This window comes from Acanthisitta chloris, unplaced genomic scaffold (genome assembly GCF_000695815.1).
Source record: "Acanthisitta chloris isolate BGI_N310 unplaced genomic scaffold, ASM69581v1 scaffold13440, whole genome shotgun sequence".
Lineage (NCBI taxonomy): Eukaryota > Metazoa > Chordata > Aves > Passeriformes > Acanthisittidae > Acanthisitta > Acanthisitta chloris.
The window spans coordinates 55,207-74,896 of record NW_008650014.1 but is presented as its reverse complement, the minus strand read 5'-3'; the positions used below and the strand labels follow the sequence as shown (position 1 = coordinate 74,896).

At 39.1% G+C, this 19,690-nt stretch overlaps 1 protein-coding gene across 1 annotated transcript in view; it reads right to left on the bottom strand.

Annotated features, from left to right (window-relative positions):
* Positions 1–18,551: 18,551 nt before the first annotated feature.
* EPSTI1 (epithelial stromal interaction 1 (breast)) overlaps positions 18,552–19,690 on the bottom strand; it is a 48,350-nt gene continuing 47,211 nt past the window's right edge. The window contains exon 11 of the mRNA XM_009082993.1: positions 18,552–18,584. The gene's annotated coding sequence lies outside the window, so the exon portion shown is untranslated. The remainder of the gene's footprint in view (positions 18,585–19,690) is intronic.

Sequence of the window (19,690 nt, the reverse complement as noted above, 5' to 3'; positions counted from 1 at the left end):
AGTCAATGCAACTAATGACATCTACTAAGTCAGGTTGGTTTCACTCTCAAGGACAGCTTGTTTTTTGCAAAAATATGCACTGGCACCAACCTCTCAGGTTGTCTTGGGACAAGGTCTCACTTCAGCTCTAACTAGGGTGAAACCTGAGCCTCACAAGACAGAGATCGCAGCTCCTGGCAATATAACTTGTTGGGTTTCTGGGCCTCATACCTCCCTGTGAATGTTGGACAGATGCCTGCAACATCTAGGTTTGCAGTTTGGCTATAGCCCATTACAAGTGGACAGGGTCATGGGCAAGACAGGCTGTCTCCTGGGGACTTTGTTTTCTTTATTTCTTGAGCACTTTGCTTGAGTAGTCAATTTTCATGGCATATTTTCCTGCATATTAATGGAGGGTTTTGTTTGACCAGGAATGGCTTCCCTGGGTTGTGCCTAATCAATAAGACAGACACAAAGATGCAATGTGGAAATGTATTGATTTCTGTGAAGAGGGAAGAATGTGACTAATTATTGCTAAGCTACCTGCTGCTGCAGTCGGATAGGAACATCTCCACTGTTGGCTGCTATGTTTAGCAGCAAATCGCTAGGTGTGAAGGCTTTCTGCCAGCAATGCAAACACCTGGTGCAAAAGAGTGCTTTCTTAGGGATAGTGTACACCATGACTCCAGCTTTTGTAGACAAGCTGGCCTCAAACTAGCAGCCCAGGTGCTGCTAGCAGAATTCTAAGTGTACAGCTCACCCCATTTGCCTTCCTTTTAAGAATGAGTTTTGGAGGCAATTTAAAATGGAGCTAGGGATATGACCACAACTTGCAGTCCCAGAACTGACCTTGTTCTAGACATACCTGCAGTATGCTCTCTTGCAGAAAACTCTTTTTGAATAGTGTTTTACCCCTATAATTCTTGAGGTCCTTAACAAACACTGGCACAATTACCATCTTTTCCAGATGGGAAGACTGAAGTAGGGAGGCAGTAGCATCAAGAAAGCAATAACAGAGGCTGGAAATGGACCCAAGTAATTTTGCAAATTTGAAATTTTGCAAATCCCTCGTAGGTGCATTGTTTCCTAGTATCTGCTCATGCTTGCTTTTTCAATTCTTCTGGAAAATCATTTGCTCTAAGAGAAAAGAAATGATGGATGTCACCTGAGTAATTTTCAAAGCCAACTATATTGTTTACATCATCTCTAAACCTACGAAGCTGACCTAGATGCTCAGTGTGGCTACCTCAGGTATATTGCACTGCAGCTTTGGCTCGTTTGGACTAGAATGTAAGTGATGCTCATGCCTGTAGGAATGGTATTCATAATGCCTTGATACTATTTGCATTTTCTAGAGTCCTCATGGTCTTCAGACAAATTGTCCTTTCCTTCTCTGCTCACTGAAAAATTAAGCTTTTAGCTCCTCTCCTAGGATCAATGTGTGTCTGGGATTCCCTGAACACACTGAATAAATCACACTGATTTCTCTAGTGTTTTTGGCCACCTGTATTTTTAATACAATTGCTGTTCTGATGCATGGAAAAATCTGCCAGCTCAATATTAACCTCACAGCTGTTGGTTGTTTTTTCCCTTTAAATGCTGACAAGCTACCTGTCAATCTGGAGAGTGTGCTGTTTGCCTGCCACTGTGAAATATTTAGTTTTTCATCCTCCTTCTCCTTCTCCATCCATTTCCAAATGGACACACAGACAAAGAGGAAGGAAGACCTTGACTTGCTGAAGTATGGAAAAAGAGTGTAATATCTCATATTTCAAATACTTTACATCTTGGATTTCCTGCTTAAAATCCCTTTGAAGTTCTTTTTTAATTGGATTGGACTTGGAAATTAATTATCAGCAGTTAGAGCTTTACCTTCTCCAAGCCTTGCTCAGATATTAATGAATTGAGGACAGTTTGCGTCTAATTTGGACTAGGTGACTAAACAATTCAGAAAAAGGACTATGTTTCTATACACAGTGTCTCGTTTTGTTGCTGCTGGGGGAAGTTCCTGCTGGGGCATGGCTGATGTTTAAGGGCTTGTGTAGTGAGGATACTCCCTTTTGCAGCATGGAGTCATTAGGGTTTGTTCCGAGCAGTTTTTCTTGTCATGGTCCTGGAAACAGTTGAGCTCTGTCTGCTCCCTCGACACACAGGCAGCTGCACCAAGTCCCTTGGAGGAGCAGCCAGAAAGCATGGACAGCATGGACCAGTGTAGATGGGCATATTAACGTGCTAAATACATTCAACCATAATCAATGGTTCATTGCTGGTGGATTAAACAACCTTCTCCCTTGCTGAAGGATTTTATTTGACAGCAAGGTTATAGTGAAACACAGAAATCCAATATCCCTTCTATAAAATACAGATGGAGAAAAAATTACGTGGACTAAAATTATGACTTAATATCACATTTAGTTTGTCCTTTGCTCGGATTGGTAGGCTGTGTTTCAAAGCTTTATAATTGATATTGCCCATAACACCAGGGGAAAAGAGAAAGAGGGCAGGCTATAAACTATGAGATTGGAGCTGTAAGACAAGCATATTGTAAAGTGACAATAAGGAAAAAGGTGGTTCAGGGATCACTAGATGGCAGTCAGCCCTCCAGCAAGGATAATTGAGGCAGGGAGACATGAACTTACGAGGACACAAAAACGGTATGGAGGAAAGCAGTTGTAATGTATACAATTCTTGAAGTCATGTCAGATTTGCTTTGTTTTGCACCAGGAGTTCCAAGGCAGACAATACTCTCTCATTGTGTCAATGGATTTACTGACATGATGAGAGCAGGTGTGATTGGTCTGTGCACACACAAAGCCAGGAAGAGAAATTAATTCAATCTCAAAGAAAATAAAAAAAGAAAAAATTACATTTCCAAGTCTTTCAGTCCTGTATTGGGATGTGAAAATGTGGTAGTTAAAACTCAAGCCCTAATTAATTTTTAGATACAGATTGCACACATTAATGTTACCTAAATTGCACAGCACCAGTGTGGGAGTGCCATATATTCTACTGAGGCTGAAAACAGTAGAATATCTGACTGTCTGTGGAGTTCCTTAATGTTGTTTATTATTTCTATTGCATTGTTCATGTTGCATGTACCTCTGCTAACTTCAGCAGAGAAGGAAAGGTATCCCTGTCCATAAGCCAATATTTAGGAGTGTGTTAAAATACCTGAATTTGGGTTCACCCCAGCATTTCCCTTCCATGGTTATCTTAGAGGAAGACAGAGAATTGGAAGACAAGAAGAACAGATCAAACAGTAGCTATACTTTAGTTGACCTGCTCTTTTCCAATTCATATATTTTCCACATTGACACTCATTCAGAAACATGGCAAACACAGCTCAGTTCTCCATACAGTTTCCTGGAATAATTCCTAATTTTAAGGAACCCAGGATATATACCATCAAAGACCATAGGATTACATTGAATAATGTGTTCTCCCATCAGTATTGCACATTTGTAGCAGAACTAGGGCTACATTTTTCAAGCTGTGGGGTTATAATTTCAAAGAGATGCTCACATTGAGAACTGGAATTTGTTAACATTAGTCCTATGACAATATGTGATATTTGAACAAATCATCACCTCAGCTTCTCAAGAAACACAAAAGATGGTACACCGTCAGCCTGTCATGCTGAAATGCATTTTTCAGGCTTCATATCTATTGTGTTTTTCCTAAACTCCTTTTTTTTTTTTTTTTTACACCATTTTCTCAAAAGCAGTGGCAATAGGTAGTCATGAATGTTTTTCCCAATGCTGGAGAAAGTGGAAGTACCATCTTCCTACACATATATGCAAGAAATGTATTAATGTCCCCACAGGCAGCCAGCCCCTCAGGAGTTAGGAGTGAACTGCTAGGAAATAAAGATTAGTTGTTTATCCAATAAGATATCCAAGGTGCTCTAAAATTCATTGCTTTGTAAGACGATAATTTAGTCTGTTTGGGCTCTGTTGTTTATTTCTAGAAGGATGACTTTATATTTAGAAGCATTTAAATAAATAATTTTAGAACTTTCAACACATGTACAAAAAATGCTGATTCAATAAACTCAAAGGGACATGATGGGGACACATATACTGCGTGTGATTAAATTTATACCTGAGACTTGTCTGACATCTTGACGTATTCTCAGGCAAGTTGCCTTAAGAGTTCCCAAACCAAGGAGTTGTCTGTATACAGTAAGTAGAGAAGTCTTGCTTTTCTACACCCATAGATATAGAAAGTTTATATATTGTAATAAGAAGAACAAATTGTTCCCAGTGCTTCTGAAATAAAATACTTTAGAAAGGAGAAAGAAAGGAAATACTTTGGCTCTTCATTCTGACTCTGCATGAAAATTTTCTTCAAAGTCTTGAGATTTTCAGTGGAACTGAAATTTTGGGTGTGTCTACATAAGTATTTTAATTCAGACTGGCAGCATACATTTGAAGTAAATCTCCTTGGTGTGCCAGTCACCACATGTGGGCTCTTATTTCAGATTAGTCTTGGATCATGTTCTTCCCTGACAAAGCTGAAGTATAGGAAGGACTCCTGTGGTGCCTCCAACATGCTCCAGCCACTAATGGGCCTTAAATCTGCACTTAGCCCATAGTCAAACCACTGAAAATAATGATAGTGTGGGTCTGGGTTCATCAGCAACAGCAGTTTGCTCTACAAATTTAATCCTATTGAACAAAACCCCTTGCAGTATGATATAGCTATTGTATCCCAGCCAACATAACAAAAGGACACATTTGAATGCACATAATTTGTCAAGCAAAATCCTTGCTAGACGTCATTATTATCACCTACCATACAAAATTTTTTCATGTCAATTCCATTACCAGTCCCTGGCAGGATTCTTGGTTTTCACAAAGGCAAGTTCCCTGTGGTCTGATCTGATCCTTATGTTGAGGAATATATCTGGTCCAGGTGGTTCTGTTTTCAAGCTGCAGACTGTAGATTGCAATGCCAGTTGAGCATTGGGTGGGGGACATGGGGTGGGGAGCTTGAGACAAGAGGCCTTTGAGTTAACAAAAGACCATGAAGATGGGTGGTGCCAGCCAGGTGAATCATCACTGGGAGATACAGTGGGAGCTGGGAATTGCTGACCTTTTGGATAACAAAGGACATGAAGATGGGTGTACCAGCCACGAGGGTGAGGTGGATAGACAGAAAGGGGACAGGACTAGAAGACTCAGGAGGGAGACGTGTGCAGGTAGACTATGAGACTACAGAAGCCCAGGGGGCCTTGGAGCACACCCAGCTTGGGCTGTTGGTGTGTTATTGTGCCATGAATAAACTGCTTTGTGGAACTTGATGACTGAGACTCTGCTAAGGCAAATCTAGGGTTGAACCAGTAAGGAAACCTGGTCATACTGCAGGTGAGTGGGTGTACAGGGAGTCAAGCAGGGCACCCATCTGCGACCAGGAAGTTTCCTTAACACCTTACAAATGCCAGTTTAGAGTCATCAGCTTGGTCTCGCTAAGAACAAAGCACAGGACCTAACAGGACTAGGAGCATCTGGACTCCTAGATGTTGCTCACTGATTTCTGATGCAGTTTCATTATGCTCTATTGACTCATAACTCACAGAGGAATATCAAGGTCTCATGATTTTCAAGGGATCCAAGTCAGTCTGCTTTCATTATCTAACAGCTAAAGCTGAGCTAATCCTAGGAGGCTCCTTCTGTAGCCAATGAACAGATGGGCCTCCAAAACTAATTTTAAATTGCATACATTAGAGACTTACCTTAGGATAGGATTCATCACTCAACAGAGATATCTATCATACTAGACCAAAAAGAGCCAAGGGTAACTATGTCAGATCTGTGTGTTTTGGTTTGAGATCCTGATGAATCCTATCTATGAGCTACTTAGAAAATGATGCAAAATTAAGATTTTGGCGGAGTAGAAAATTGAAATTTACATTTCCTCATGAAACCATTATATATATATATATATATATATCAGCATAACAAAATAAAAATGCCCACAATGCTGAAAATTTCCTCAAGTGATAGGTTAGGGGGACAGTTTGCTGTTCCATGGAAGAATTTAGCTAAGATAAAAGTATTGTCCACAGTCAGAATAATATGAATGCAATAAGTAATTATCAGTTAAAAGCTCCACTCCCCAGGCTCTTTATAGAAAAAGCATATCTAGCTCTGTTGCTTAGCATCATTGTCTTAAGCTGACTTTCACCTTGCTGGAGTCATGTAATTTCAGTGAGTTCTTTTACCATTTTCTATTTCAAGGTGAGGATAAGGCATTTGTAATTTGTTTTCCTGGTGTTATATTATCTGTTTCATGCCTTACAGTTCTTACTTTTGCCTGTGTTGCTGCTTTACTTAGCAATATGAAAGTGCCTCCATCCCTTTCTTTTTACTCACGTATTTCTGTTATGGAGTGGGAAATGAGGATAATTCATGTCATCAAAGTGGGATTTGTGGATGTCATCACAATTCACTAAAATTAGTAAGTCCTGTCATTTGTTCCCTATTATTCTATAATACAGTTGGTATATGAATTGAAACACTTCTAAAAGTAGATGAGGACATGTAAGTTTTCTCCATAGAAAAACATCTCTCTTCTTCATTATCCCAGCTTAGTGTTATGCTTTCTGTACTGTACTTGATATCAGTTTTTTGCAGCCAATATAAATGCTGTCTCTCTCTTCCACATATTTCATTCTTTCTTTATTCTTTGACTCTTGTCCTCCAGTAAGTCATTTAGAAATCAGTAGAGTTTATAAAGCTTTATATAGCATTTTAAAACTGTATCACAGCACTTAGCAAACAATTGCACTTTTGCTAGTTGGTGCTATGGGTCAGTAAAACAAGAAGGATAAACACCCTGAGAAAGTATATAGGCTTTTTGACCAACTTCTTTTTAGTGCAATTGTTTTTACAAGGTTTCTTCCAAAGATGGGTTTCAGAATGAAGTTTTTTCTCCTGGGGATGTGGAAGAAAGACTTGTAATAGCTCTGAGCCATACATCACACCTACATCCTGCCCATACATCTTGCTACTAAAGGCTTGACTGGAAATTAATTTCCATCTCTGCGTAGCTGTTCATGTTGGTTCCTTTTTCTTTACTTTCTTATGACTTTCAGCTCTTTGTTTCCTTTCAGGACTTCCTTCATGAATCCAATATACGTTTTCCTGATGTCTTTCTCATGATATTATAAGGTTGGAAGTGCATTTGTTCCTTATAACCATTTTATTTTGACCCTAGAACATAAGAATCTTATTTCATTATTTCAGGTGGCTTTACACTCTGATTATTGTGATTAATCAAATGAGTTTGTATGTTTGCCTAATATGTTTTTAATTTATTTTTTTTAATCACTTCTAGTACTGTTCCTAGCTGGCATTTTATGCCAAGACAAGGATGGTTTTGAGACAGGTTTCCTTGGTCATACATCCAGTGAATCTCTTTCACAGTTTTAAGATATAATTGCTCCTTCTGCCAGCTTAGGTAAAGCATTCTATATTCTGCATTCTGCTGCATTCTTGCATTTTTTTGCAGAGCCCTACAACAAAGACAACTATGCCCTTTTCTAGTGCTGATGATTAGACTAGGAATTAATACCAAAAAAACTAATCCCTGGCCAAAGAATGAATCAATTGGGGTTTTTTTTTGGTGGTGGTGTTTCTAGTGTTTTGGGCTTCTTTTAAAGAACAGGGAGGAACATATGGTGCTCCCTGACTTGCTCAATTTCCAGACATATGGATGCCTTTCAGGCACCCTGATGGCAGAGTGGGTTGGCAAGAGACAATGCCAATGCCATAGGCACACTTGAGTGCACAGCCTTCCCTGTGCTATGAGGAGAGCCCTGTGGGGCATACAAGTCTGCGCTTCCATGGGAAAGCTGTCTTGAGGTGCCCCTCGAAGATCACAGGGCTGCATCCAAAGGCCTTTTGGATTAAATGCGTGGGATATTTGTCACTGTCATCTTTGAAGATTGTTGTCCCTGAGCTGAAAGGTTTTGGCAAGCTGTGTGCTCAGTGTTCAACTCTGACTCTGAGTAACCAATAATGAACTATTCAGTGTCAGCAAAGATTAATTTATAAGTGTAATAATAGTTATATGCTTACTATTAAATATTTCTAAATGGAACTTGCACATATGGAACAAAGTCAGTTTTGTGACATCTCTTAACTCTGGGCCAGTTTCATTAACTTTTATTTTCCTCACCTATTTCCACTGTCATTGCTATCAGCTTAGGAGTGGGTATTTTTGAAACATTCATTTTGATTACAGCTCAATAAGAACACAGCCCCTTATGATATTTATCAGCGGAATACTCAAGAAATTTTTAATATATTGAAAATAAATCCTGTTTATAGCATACTGCTTTCCCAACTGTAAAAGATTTTAACTGTTCGTATATCATGCATTTACCACCTTTTTAACATTTAAACAGAGTCTGGAATTTATGCCCTTTGATGACTCATCGGTCCCCGCTGCTCAGATGTAATCATCACTCAATAAGAAGTGGAAGTCCTGAGCGAACACAACTAATGCTGCAGTGCTGACTGGGGTGGCAGAGCTCAGCAAAGTGGTTTAATAAATTCCAGCATGATCTATTCCTAGCGACAGACATGGCCACTCCAGAACAAGCTGTATCTGATCCATACACATGCAAGGCCAGGTAACAGAGAAAGTGAGACTGCTGGGTGCTCAATACAGAAGCTTATTGCAAAAGTTTATGATAGACTTTTATTGGCCCCTTAACACTTGAGAAATGCAACCTTTGTTGAACGAATGATTAACCGTGTGCCAGGAGCTTGGAGAAATCGAACAAAATAGTTGTAGAACCTGTATGAGTAGGCTTTGGCACAGAGGACCACCTTTGACAGACTAACTGTACCTTATTATAGTAGGAAAACACTTCGTAGATCCATTAGCAAGGAAGCATACAAGCAAAAGACTAACTCATCACTACAGAGAGGCATTAGCACGTAGTACTACTGGCCTTTTTCCCTGACATGTGGAAAGGTGGAATACAACAGTCAAATCCTTGGCCTCACAGCTCTGCAGATGATGACTTTTTGCAATTAAATACAGTGAGTTGGTTCTGCCTTCATCTGGGGGCTTTAGCTATAAGTGAGATCAAGCCATGGCTTGGTACATCATTGACCCTCACGGGCATCACCAGCATCTCCTTTACTGTTGTGCATGACTGCACTGCCTTGACACCCACAGTGCATGCACTGTTGGTGTGTTTAGGAGGTACAAGCACCTCCTAAGCTCCTCTGGTAGCACTAGGCTGTAGCTTGCTGAAAGGATTTCCAGGATTAAGTCTGTTGCCATAGTGGGTATCTGCAGACTCCCCCAACCTGCTGGAGTCAGGTGTGCAGCTCCTTCACATGCATAAGGCTCAGCTGCTCAGAGTTGCTTGCACTGAGATACGTAACTCATGCAGTTTAAGGGGCCCAATTTCACCAAGGCACTGGTTTACCCCTCTTTACAATCTGACCATACGTGTTTATTTAAAATGCTGCCAGATTCAAGGTCTCTTACATGCCTGTGTGGTCTATATTGCCTTTAGGATGAAATAGTGTATCAAGTGACACAAGCCTCAGTACTAGTACTAGGTATTTATGAGTGGTGTTGCCCCTTCAAACTAATGCTTGACAAACAGCTGATGAGTGAAGCAAGGTGATTCAGGGATTTTTTTTAGAAAAATTAAAATCACAATATATCATCTTCTCAAGGCCTGACCTTGCCTTGGTATCTTCTAGCTGGGTTGTGAATGAAATCCCATCAATGCCGGAGGCACCTCTGTGGGCTGTAGAAAGGGAAGAAACAAGAAGATGCCCATTACCCACAGTCAGAACTCCTTCCTGGCAATCCCACTCCACAGCTATTGAGTGGTGCCTCTCCAACTCTAGCACCACTGCAGAATTTGTAGGTTTGGGTTGGAAGGAACCTTGAATATCACCTAGTTCCAACCTACCTGCCTTGGTCAAGGACACATTCCCCTAGACCAGGTTGCTCAACCATGATAATGAGGCATTTCTCTCAAAGCATTTTGTCCTTAGAGTAATTCTTTCTATCCCTCAAGCCATGTGGACTTGACGGAAGGAAGTTCTAGGGAAATGGCACCTTCCCAAGACTACAATAGTTCTTACACTGGCTGACTGTTCACATACTGTCTCCACAACCATTTCACTTCAGCTACAGGCTTCTCTGCTGCCTTCTGCTCCACACTAATTACCCTCCTTCCACCCCAGGCTCCTCATCACCTTCTCCTATTTCCTTTGCTTAATTAATCCTCTACAGTGAATTCCTGAAAAAATAAATAATAAAAAAAATTATCCGAGAATTCATTTGCTGTTTGCCAGGCATCACTCTGTTCACATACTGTATTCCATTTTTCCCCACCCTCTCCCTTGCCTGTTTAAACACAGCCTTCTTGGGCCAGGGGCTCTCAGTGAACAGCAATGCACTGTGCTGTGTCCTCACACAATAGGTTCCTAATCTCAGTTGGCCCTTCAACAACCCTTGAACTTAAACTGCGATAAATATCAACATATAAATTCAGCTAATGGATATCAATTAGTACTGAGGCCTCCATTTTAAACACTGATTCATTTATTTGCCTGAAAGATCAATTTGTGATAGCAGATAAAGTGATGTGTGAAGTACTGTAACCTCATGGAAAATGCTTGTGAAAGCAATTTTTTATTAAGTATCCAGTACTATACATATGGTCACAACTATGGGAATATGCTGCAAGTAAATTGCTTTTCTTGGTGCTTAAGCTGTTACAGCTGGGATGTAAATCACCCAAAATTAGTAACATAGTCTGTGGTGAACATTTGTGTTTTCTCCATAGACAGAAAAGACAGACAGACATCCTCAGAGGCTGATTCATCTTAGGAGTCAAAGATCCCCTAAGAGATGGCTCCACAGATCTGCCATCCAGACAGTTCAGGAAACTGAATCCTTCCCTCAGTAAAAGCACTCCTTGGAACAGAAAATAAACTGCTCCTTCAGGAAAAATTTGTGTTTGCTTCTACTCTCCACATGCAAACTACAAGCCTGTGGTCTGCTTGTATTACCTTCATACCTGTATTCCACCTACCTTTGCAGTTTATTCTGCCTCACAACATTAGAAGACTGCTGTAAAGACTGCTGCTACCTATGTTAAATTTACAATAGAGCCAGTAAGAGATATATCCTCTGTGAATCATAGATTTTGCAAAATGCTAACACAGTAGCATTTGTTTTCAAGTACTTGTTCATGAGCCTGTAGACCCACTCCCAAGTCTGAACAGTTGTCCTTTCTGCAGGTCCATTTTGTGACACCAGAGAGCTAAGCTGCAGGAGCCCCACATGCTGGCTATCCCACTTGAAGTCAAAAGGAGCTGCAGCTTGTAAGACAATAATTACATTGAATCTGTTTATTAAATTTTTTTACCTTTATGGCAGAGGTTATTTCTTATCCATTTAACCTATTTCATTTCAAATATTTTCCATTGTCTTCTGCTGGCAAGACAATTGTCAGGGTGCAAAGAGAAAGCAGAATGAATCACTGCGTCATACAGTCCTTTTTTTTTTTTTGAAGGAGAGCTAAGAGACACATTGATTTAAAGAGTAAAGTAATTGGGCCTTCAAGTTTTATCTCACATGTAGAAAAAATAAAAGTTCAAGAGAACAGAGAATTCATCAGAATTGATCCAGAGTGACAAAGTACTGTAGAACTTCTGAAAAGCCATGTAAATTAAAGGTTCATCCAAAAAAATGTGAGCCTATGAAATTCAACCATTTCTTCTCTCTGGACAAAATGAAGAAAAAAATAGTTCTGGTTTGGTTTTTTTTAGATTGGTTTGGGATTTTGTGGATTTTTTGGCTGCTTTATTTTTTTGGGGTTGGTTGGTTGTTTTTTTCTATTTTATTTAAGTTAAATAGAAATTGGGCAAAACAGATGAAATTTACCCAAGAAACTTTCTCATGTATTACAGGTTTGCAGTTGCTATGTTTGCACTTACCTTAACCTCCAGTAAAAGGTACAGATTAGTTCAATGCAGCAAGTGTCTTTGATTTCTTTAAATGGGGTTTGATCAGATATGTGAATAAAGACAAGTAGGTCAATTTCTAGGATTGAAGGCTCTAGGCTCTGCTTTGCTGTGCTAGCAATTGCTGACCTTCAAGATGTGCTAAAACAGCACAACATCTCCACACTCTCCATGAAGAAGGAGGAAGCATTTCAGTTGACTAGATCAACAAAACATATACAAATCCAGCATACTAACAAGTTTTTTGCACATTTTTTATAAAAAAAAGGAGTGAGCCAGTACCATGGTGGCCACCAGTCATGTACTGTGGCTTGTGAAAACACCCCACTCTAGGCAGAGACCAAAATATCTGAGACAAGGAGCAGCAGCACAGCAACTCTGCCACCCCCACAGATTAGCTCAATAACCAACACTGTGCCAAAGAAGGGGCAAAATGCAAAATTCTCACTTCTAGTAGTAACTTAAATTCTTATCTATTTTGGGGAAACAGACAGAAGTCTATTTCCAGATGGGAATGGGGAAATGAATATTTTTATTCCTTTTGCAAAGCAGTGAGTTACTAAATATCAACAAAGCAGAAAACTTGGACCTATAGATGTATCGACTGATAAGATTGTTAAACTGTTGCTTTCAAAGCAGGATAAGGGGTAAATCCTCTGAGCTATGGTGACTGTCCAAAAGATTGAACAGAGAAGACAGGAAATAAATTTTTCAATGTTTCCAAAGGATAATGTGCTGAAAACGTAATTATAGGTCTGTCAATTTAATGCTTACCCAGGGCAAAATCTCAGGAAGGCAAAATAGGATGTGCTCAATATAGAATTAGGGGTGAACAGCATAATTAATACCAGACAACATGGTTTAATGAAAGATAAAACTTTAAAGATATATAAATTGCATTTGTAGTGGGATTCCTAGTCTGACAAAATGTGCATTTGTTAAAATAGCAGAGTTATATAAGGCCATAGGACTTTCTCATTTAAAAATAAAGACCTACTCAGACTTCGAAGTCTAGATGAGCAAATTTAAAATTTGCTAGAGATATTTTAAAAGAAAATAATAAATAGGAATCATCTTTAAAAAATAACATTTCTGGCAGGGTTTTCTTACCTAAATGTAGTTCAGGGGAGTTCATGGACTGGGAGGGAGTACAAGAGAAATTGGTGATAAAGGCTGTAGTTGGCACTAACTGAATAAGAGATAAAGATAGCTTCTAGAGAGAGGTCCAGGCAGTAGGAAAATCTAGGCTTGTCTTCTCTTAATTAAAGAGCTAAGTGCAAAGATCAAACAGCCAGGAACAGGGAATGTGGGCTCAAAGTGAAATAAAATTAATTAATGTTGGCAAGAAACAAACCCACTCTGTTTTAATGAGGACAGACCAGAGAGAGCTCAGATGAGATCCCAATAATGGTTTGAAATTTGGAAAGTTTTTAATGAGAGATTGAAGAAGCTCAGGTGAATTTTCTCTTATCTTAAAACTTGCACTTCTACCTAGGCACAGTCCCAGCAAAAGCTCCTTGCTCCTACTAACAGCGTCAGCATCTGCTGAGTGCCTGCCCACGGCTGCTAGAGCTCAGGGCTGTCCAGTTTGGATTTGAGTATCTCCAAGGATGGGGACCCAGCAGCCTCTCTGGGAAAACCTGTGACACTGTCTGATCACCCTCACAATGGCAAAAAAAAAAAAAAGGAGGCTTGTGTGTTTAAAAAGAATTTTCTGTATTTTAACTTGTGCCCATTGCCACTTGTCTTGCTGTTGGGCACCCAGCTACGCTGAATATTGTGTACAGTTCCAGGCACCACAATATAACATAGATATTAACTTATTGGAGAACGTCCAAAGGAGGGCAACAAAGATGGTGAAGGGCCTTGAGGAGAAGATATATGAGGAGCAGCTGAGGTCACTTGGTCTGTTCAGCCTGGAAAAGAGGAGACTGAGGGGAGACCTCATTGCTGTATACAGCTTCTTCACGAAAGAAGTGGAGGGGCAGGCACTGATCTCTCTGACAACCAGTGATAGGACCCAAGTGAATGGTTAACAGTTGCATCAGGGGAGGTTTAGGCTGGATATTAGAAAATGATTCTTCACTCAGAGAGGGGTTGGGCACTGGAACAGGTTCCCTAGGGCACTGGTCACAGCACCAATCCTGACAGACTTTAAGAGGCATTTAGACAACGCACTTGAGCAAATGGTGTGGTTCTTGGGGATGTCTTGTGCAGTGCCAGCAGCTGGGCTAGATGATCTTCAAGCGTCCATTCCAACTCTGATTTTAATATGATTCTGTAAAATATGCACATTGATAAAAATAAGAGTCCCAGGAGCAGAACACTGTAATTTACCAAGAAAATGCTTAAGGAAATTCAGTTACAGATATCTGATACCTGGCAAGTTTGAGGTAGAAGTCATGCAAATACTTTTAAAAGTAGGGATAGGTAAGCCACTGGAACAACTTTTACATACATAATGGAGACTCAGGTCTTGCAAGTCCTAAAACGAATATTACATTTCTTCATAGGAAGGTAGTTTCTGATTTACACAGACCATAAAATCTAAGCATAGGACTCCTGCTGTCAAGTTATATTGGAATTCAGAATAGCTGATCATAATGGTTTAGTCAGTTTGTTAAAATGAATTTGACTCAGCAATGAAAAAGCAAGAGGGTTTCCCCTTGCAACTTCCAGACCTATACAACTTCCTGTAGGAAGGTTTGTTTCTGAAATAACAAGGAGATCATCAATGCAGATTATATTGAGACAACAACAATTTAAAAAAAAAAAAACCAAAAAAACCCCCAAAAAATAGAACCTCCATTTACTGCTATACAATAAAAAAGTCTGGTATTATGCCACAGCATAAAGATAATTAGTTTGGTTGATGTAAGTTGTAACTAAAGGAACCCATCTGAATTTGAAAACCTTTATCAAAGGTTTTACCCTAACAGGTAGATAGAAGACATGCCCAACTATTCCTAACTCTTGACAAACATGAAGCCATTTTCCCAGTCTCTTGCCAGTTCATTTTATTATAACCCTTTTAAAGAGATGTCATAACATCCCTTTACTCTCAGATTTAAAGTTTGGGCTGGATATGTGTGTGGGGAGATGGTAATTCTGAGATACTGGAAGCTTTCCAACAGGATAAGAACATCGTTTTCCATACATCAGTTGTGGATGGATGTAACATCTTATCATCTCCATTGCAAGACATGACTCTGAGAGACACTTCCTGGGCCATGGTTCATACAGATTTATCTATTCTGTTCAGAAAGTCAGGAGAGGAAAAATTCAGATATTCCATCATTAAAAAGGGCTAGAGTAGTTAATGTGTGAAATAGTTTGTAGTTGGCATTTCAAATAAGAGATTGAAATGCTGGATAAAGGGAAGCACTTTGAAGATTGTGATCAAGTTTCATCTTTGAAGACAGCCAAAAGAAAGCAGACAAGCTTAATGGAAGAGGTTACTCAAGGTGACTTGTCATCACTGTTCCTGAATGTGAAAGTAGCAGGTTAATAAAAAGTTATTTTTCTTTGGATATAGAAACACAGCAACACGATCAGACAGAATTTCAACTTGTCTGGGATAATGGTGACTTCCCCTCCCACTCATGCTTTGTCGACAGGGTCTAGGGGTATCGTACATCAAGTGGAGAGAGGCTGCAGGTTCACTGCTTCATAAAGACCACCTACAAGTCAGTCTGGTTAGAGTACAATACAAGGATCTGACTACAGCAAAGACATTTCCTTTACAATCTATGTGTATGCATGTGTATAGAGCCCACTCCACAGACATTTAGCCCCAGCCCTGACATTGATCAAAGGAAGCTAGATGAAGGAGTTCTTGGAGGGAGATGTATATTTAATTTCCAAAGAAGAAGTCCAATAACACAGCCAAGAAACACTATGTAGAAGTCTTCCCAAGGAATTTTCCCAGTGTCAGATACCTAAAAAAAAAAGCTAAACCACAGAGTACTACCAAGATCTCCAGTATTTCCTATGAGCACCATATAGCTACTAGTATGAGATTTGGGAAATTCTTTGAGGCAAACAGTGCCAAGGGCAACTACAAACTGTCCCAGAGAAGAAAGCAAACATTGTGATATCAATGGTTCAGAAGAAAACCAGGTGATTCATTATGAAGTTTCCATATTGCAAGGGTGATGGAAAAATACCATGGCATGCCTGTACACAGAACAAAACGGCTCAGGAAACCTTTAACTTTGCCTAAGACACATTTGTAAATGCCACAGATACTTTTTTTCTCTGCATGGTTCATGTAACATGTACTGTGGACTCTTCTTATACATTGGAAATATCTTGGTTATAGATCTGATTTTTGGAAAGCATTAAAATGTTGTCATCTGTCTCAAAAACAGGGAGACACAAATTAAGTACCATTAGACTAGAGGGACAAAGAAAAGCAAGAAACTAAAGCTAGCCTTTCAGTAGTTTTCCCCCACTCAGGTAACCAAAGAAAGCAAGAGACAAATGGCTAAGTGAAAAAATGGTAATCATACTACAAAAGATGTGGAGATACCAAATAAATGTCAGTGTTATTCCAAGCTTTATTTCTTTCATGTGTTGTATTTTTCTAAGAACATATTTAAAAGATTCTATCTACAATCCAGACATTTCTTCTTCAACACAACCATAATTTCATGAAATTTCCACCAAAACAAACAGGAAAAAGCCCCAAACAAACCCAAACCATCAACATTTCTCCTTCCCACCCCAAAAGAAAATCCTCTATCTGCTCCTTTACTTTGTCTCTGAGGTATTTTTATCTGGGTATGGAGCAACAAGTAAACACAGATATTACTGCAGTTTCCACAGCTACTAATGTCTTCTTTTTCTGAGACCCCAAAGACTGGGATAATTACATTCTGCAAGAGGCAAAACAATTTATGAAAAAAAGGACACATATTCTTATTAAAAATTAAACAGGACTTTCACAATCAGCTGTTTCAAATATGTGAGAATAATGCCAGCTAGAAAGCAGTCTCTGCAGTTTGCTCATGAAGAGGGTGTGCAGCTGAAGTCAGGGCAAGAAAAAAATCACAATGATAAAAAAGCGGTTCCTTGGAGCTTTTATGAGGTCATTTGGCCTAGGCCAGATACCCTGTAACAAGAGGGAGAAAACAGAATTAAAAATTATCTTTTACAGCTAAAACAAAAATCAAAGTCAACTTCTCAGGGATTAAGTCCACTGGAAAATAAAGTATTGCTTTTCTTCCAACAGGTTTGAGCTTTTAATTATGTAAAGCCTTCATGAAGGGATTTCTATCTTTTTGTATATTTAATTCACAAAATGTCCTAATTATCTGCAGACATATTAATAACTCTTTGAACAATATATTAATGTAGTAAGCTGAAATGTGTTTTCAGAACAACAGTAAAACAAGGCTTAAAAAAAGTACACCCATCCATAATTCTTGTACAGTTCATATGTAAATATATTATTGGTATTGTAGATATTGTGAAAAACAACAAAGAATCCAATGCATTGCACTCCTTCAGCTCTCCACAGTTTACAAAACCTAATAGTACTATAGGCTGCAATGAAATGGCCATTTCTTCCCCTCTGGGGAACTTCCTTTATCTATCAATTGTCGTTTCTTTAGTGAATCTGAGTTAATTTTTAATAACAATTTTACTCCTCATAAAGCTGAAAAAATGACTCATGGTAGGCCAACAATACTATTTAGACACTGTCTTCAGAATACAGCACTGGTGCGAAAATACTAACATAGCTGTTGGAGCAGTAAATGAGGAAGAAAGTTGCAGAAGAATATCTAGATTTGTGGGAGAAGGGTTGGAAGCAAGGGGCTTTTTAAAGGCTAGTTTAAATTCCTTCTTATAAAATGCCAGCTCTAAAAAAGAAGAGTTATGTCAAAGCCATCTCCTAAGGCAGGAATAATCTGTGTGAGTACGTGAACTTGCTTCAAAAGTCTCCAAGCCTAGAAGCAGAGGCTCTGCAGAAGTCTTTAGAGCAGAACTGGGAATTAGAATAGGGAACTGCTTTCAGAAAAGACCACAGGTGCAGTAAGCATTATGAAAAAGACATTTGAAAACAGAGGGCCTGATTTCTCTGATTCAATAGCAGTGTTTTATTGACTCTCTCCACTAGTACAAATAGTCTCCCTTTTTTGCACATAAGAAATAGCAGGAAGAACACACAACAGTCATCCTCTTTCACTTAAGACTAGTGAAAGTTTACACAGTCACCTCCTGCACTTCCAGCTAAATTCCTCAGCTGTCCAGATTTATCCACACACAGTCCATGATGCAGAGAACGTGGCTGTATTGAGGTTTTAGCCTAAATATCAGGGCACTCCCAGAAGATGCCTTCCATGACAGCAGCAATTCTGACTTGAAATACACATTCTGTTTCAGATTAGGTATGTGCCATTGCATGGACCCAAACACAGAGTTGGAAAGTGCTTGTTTTAAGATCCCCTCTTACTTGTAAATTAAACTACATAGACTGTTGTAATGAAATGTCTAATATGAAGTTAAATGAACATTGGTATTGGTAGTAAAAAGAACAAACAAAATCATTATTCGTACCTTTCTCCTCCTTCATTCCAAGCAGTTTGACTCCTGGGAAAGAGGAAAAAAACCCCATTAGTACAATGTACAATGTACCATGTACAGTACAATCACACATTTATTCAGGGAATTATGGTTATCCTGTTGTGTGGCATGTTCTTGATTATTTGAAGCCCTTTCCAAGTCTTTTGAAACTCCACTTAAAATACTAAGTAAAAGCTTCTTCAAGATTCCAGTTCTAGCAAGAAATATACCTTCTATTTGAAATCAATATGAATAGCAGGATATATTGACTCAGGAGATAAACATATCTTGTTTTTGCTGGGGAAAAATATCAATCTAAAGGTGTTTCAAATATCTTCAGACACCTCAATCCTTTCTTGACCTCACACAATTTGAAAGAGTGAAAAGTTTCTTCTGTTCCTCCCCAGACTGTCACTATTCTCTTTTAGGATGAGATTTTTCAGAGGAGAAAATGATTGAGCTCAAAGTCAAGGCAGGCAGAACAAATCTGCATACGCCATTTGACTGCCTTGCCAGAGGTAAGTCATTAAACTGAGCTACAGCATGCCTAGACCTACTCATCTGAGGTCCCTATATCAATGCTGATACTTCTGCTAAGTAGTTTCTATATTTTCTGCCATCCTTCTGCCAGGAAAGACAACCATATTACTCTTCAATAGAAAGAACAAACAAATAAACAGGAAAGCAACCAGTCTTAGGAAAAAAACCAAAAATCTTTTAAACTCAGATTGTATATAGACTGACCAAGTTAAAGGTAAGTTAGCAAGCCACATTCTTCATTAAAACAAATCTAACCATTGTGGATTGATTCTGGAACCTTCTTAGAAAAATATTCTTTTCTCAATATTCCCATGTTAAGTAAAAACTTTTTCTTTGTGCTGGAAAACCAGCATTTTCAATGCAACTTGATCCTTCTGAACGTTCATTAAAGACTGACTGTTTACAGAAACCTGTGACATGTATACTGGCCTTGTGAAATCAGAGGCCTTTGAGCTATGACTCTTTTCGCTGTGCAACAGTAAACTTCATGACATGCTTTCTCTTCAGTTGGTAGGAAACAGCATAAATCAATTGCTGGTTGAGACTCCAAATGAACTTTCCCATGGGTCATGCTACAAGAACTAAACCATGTG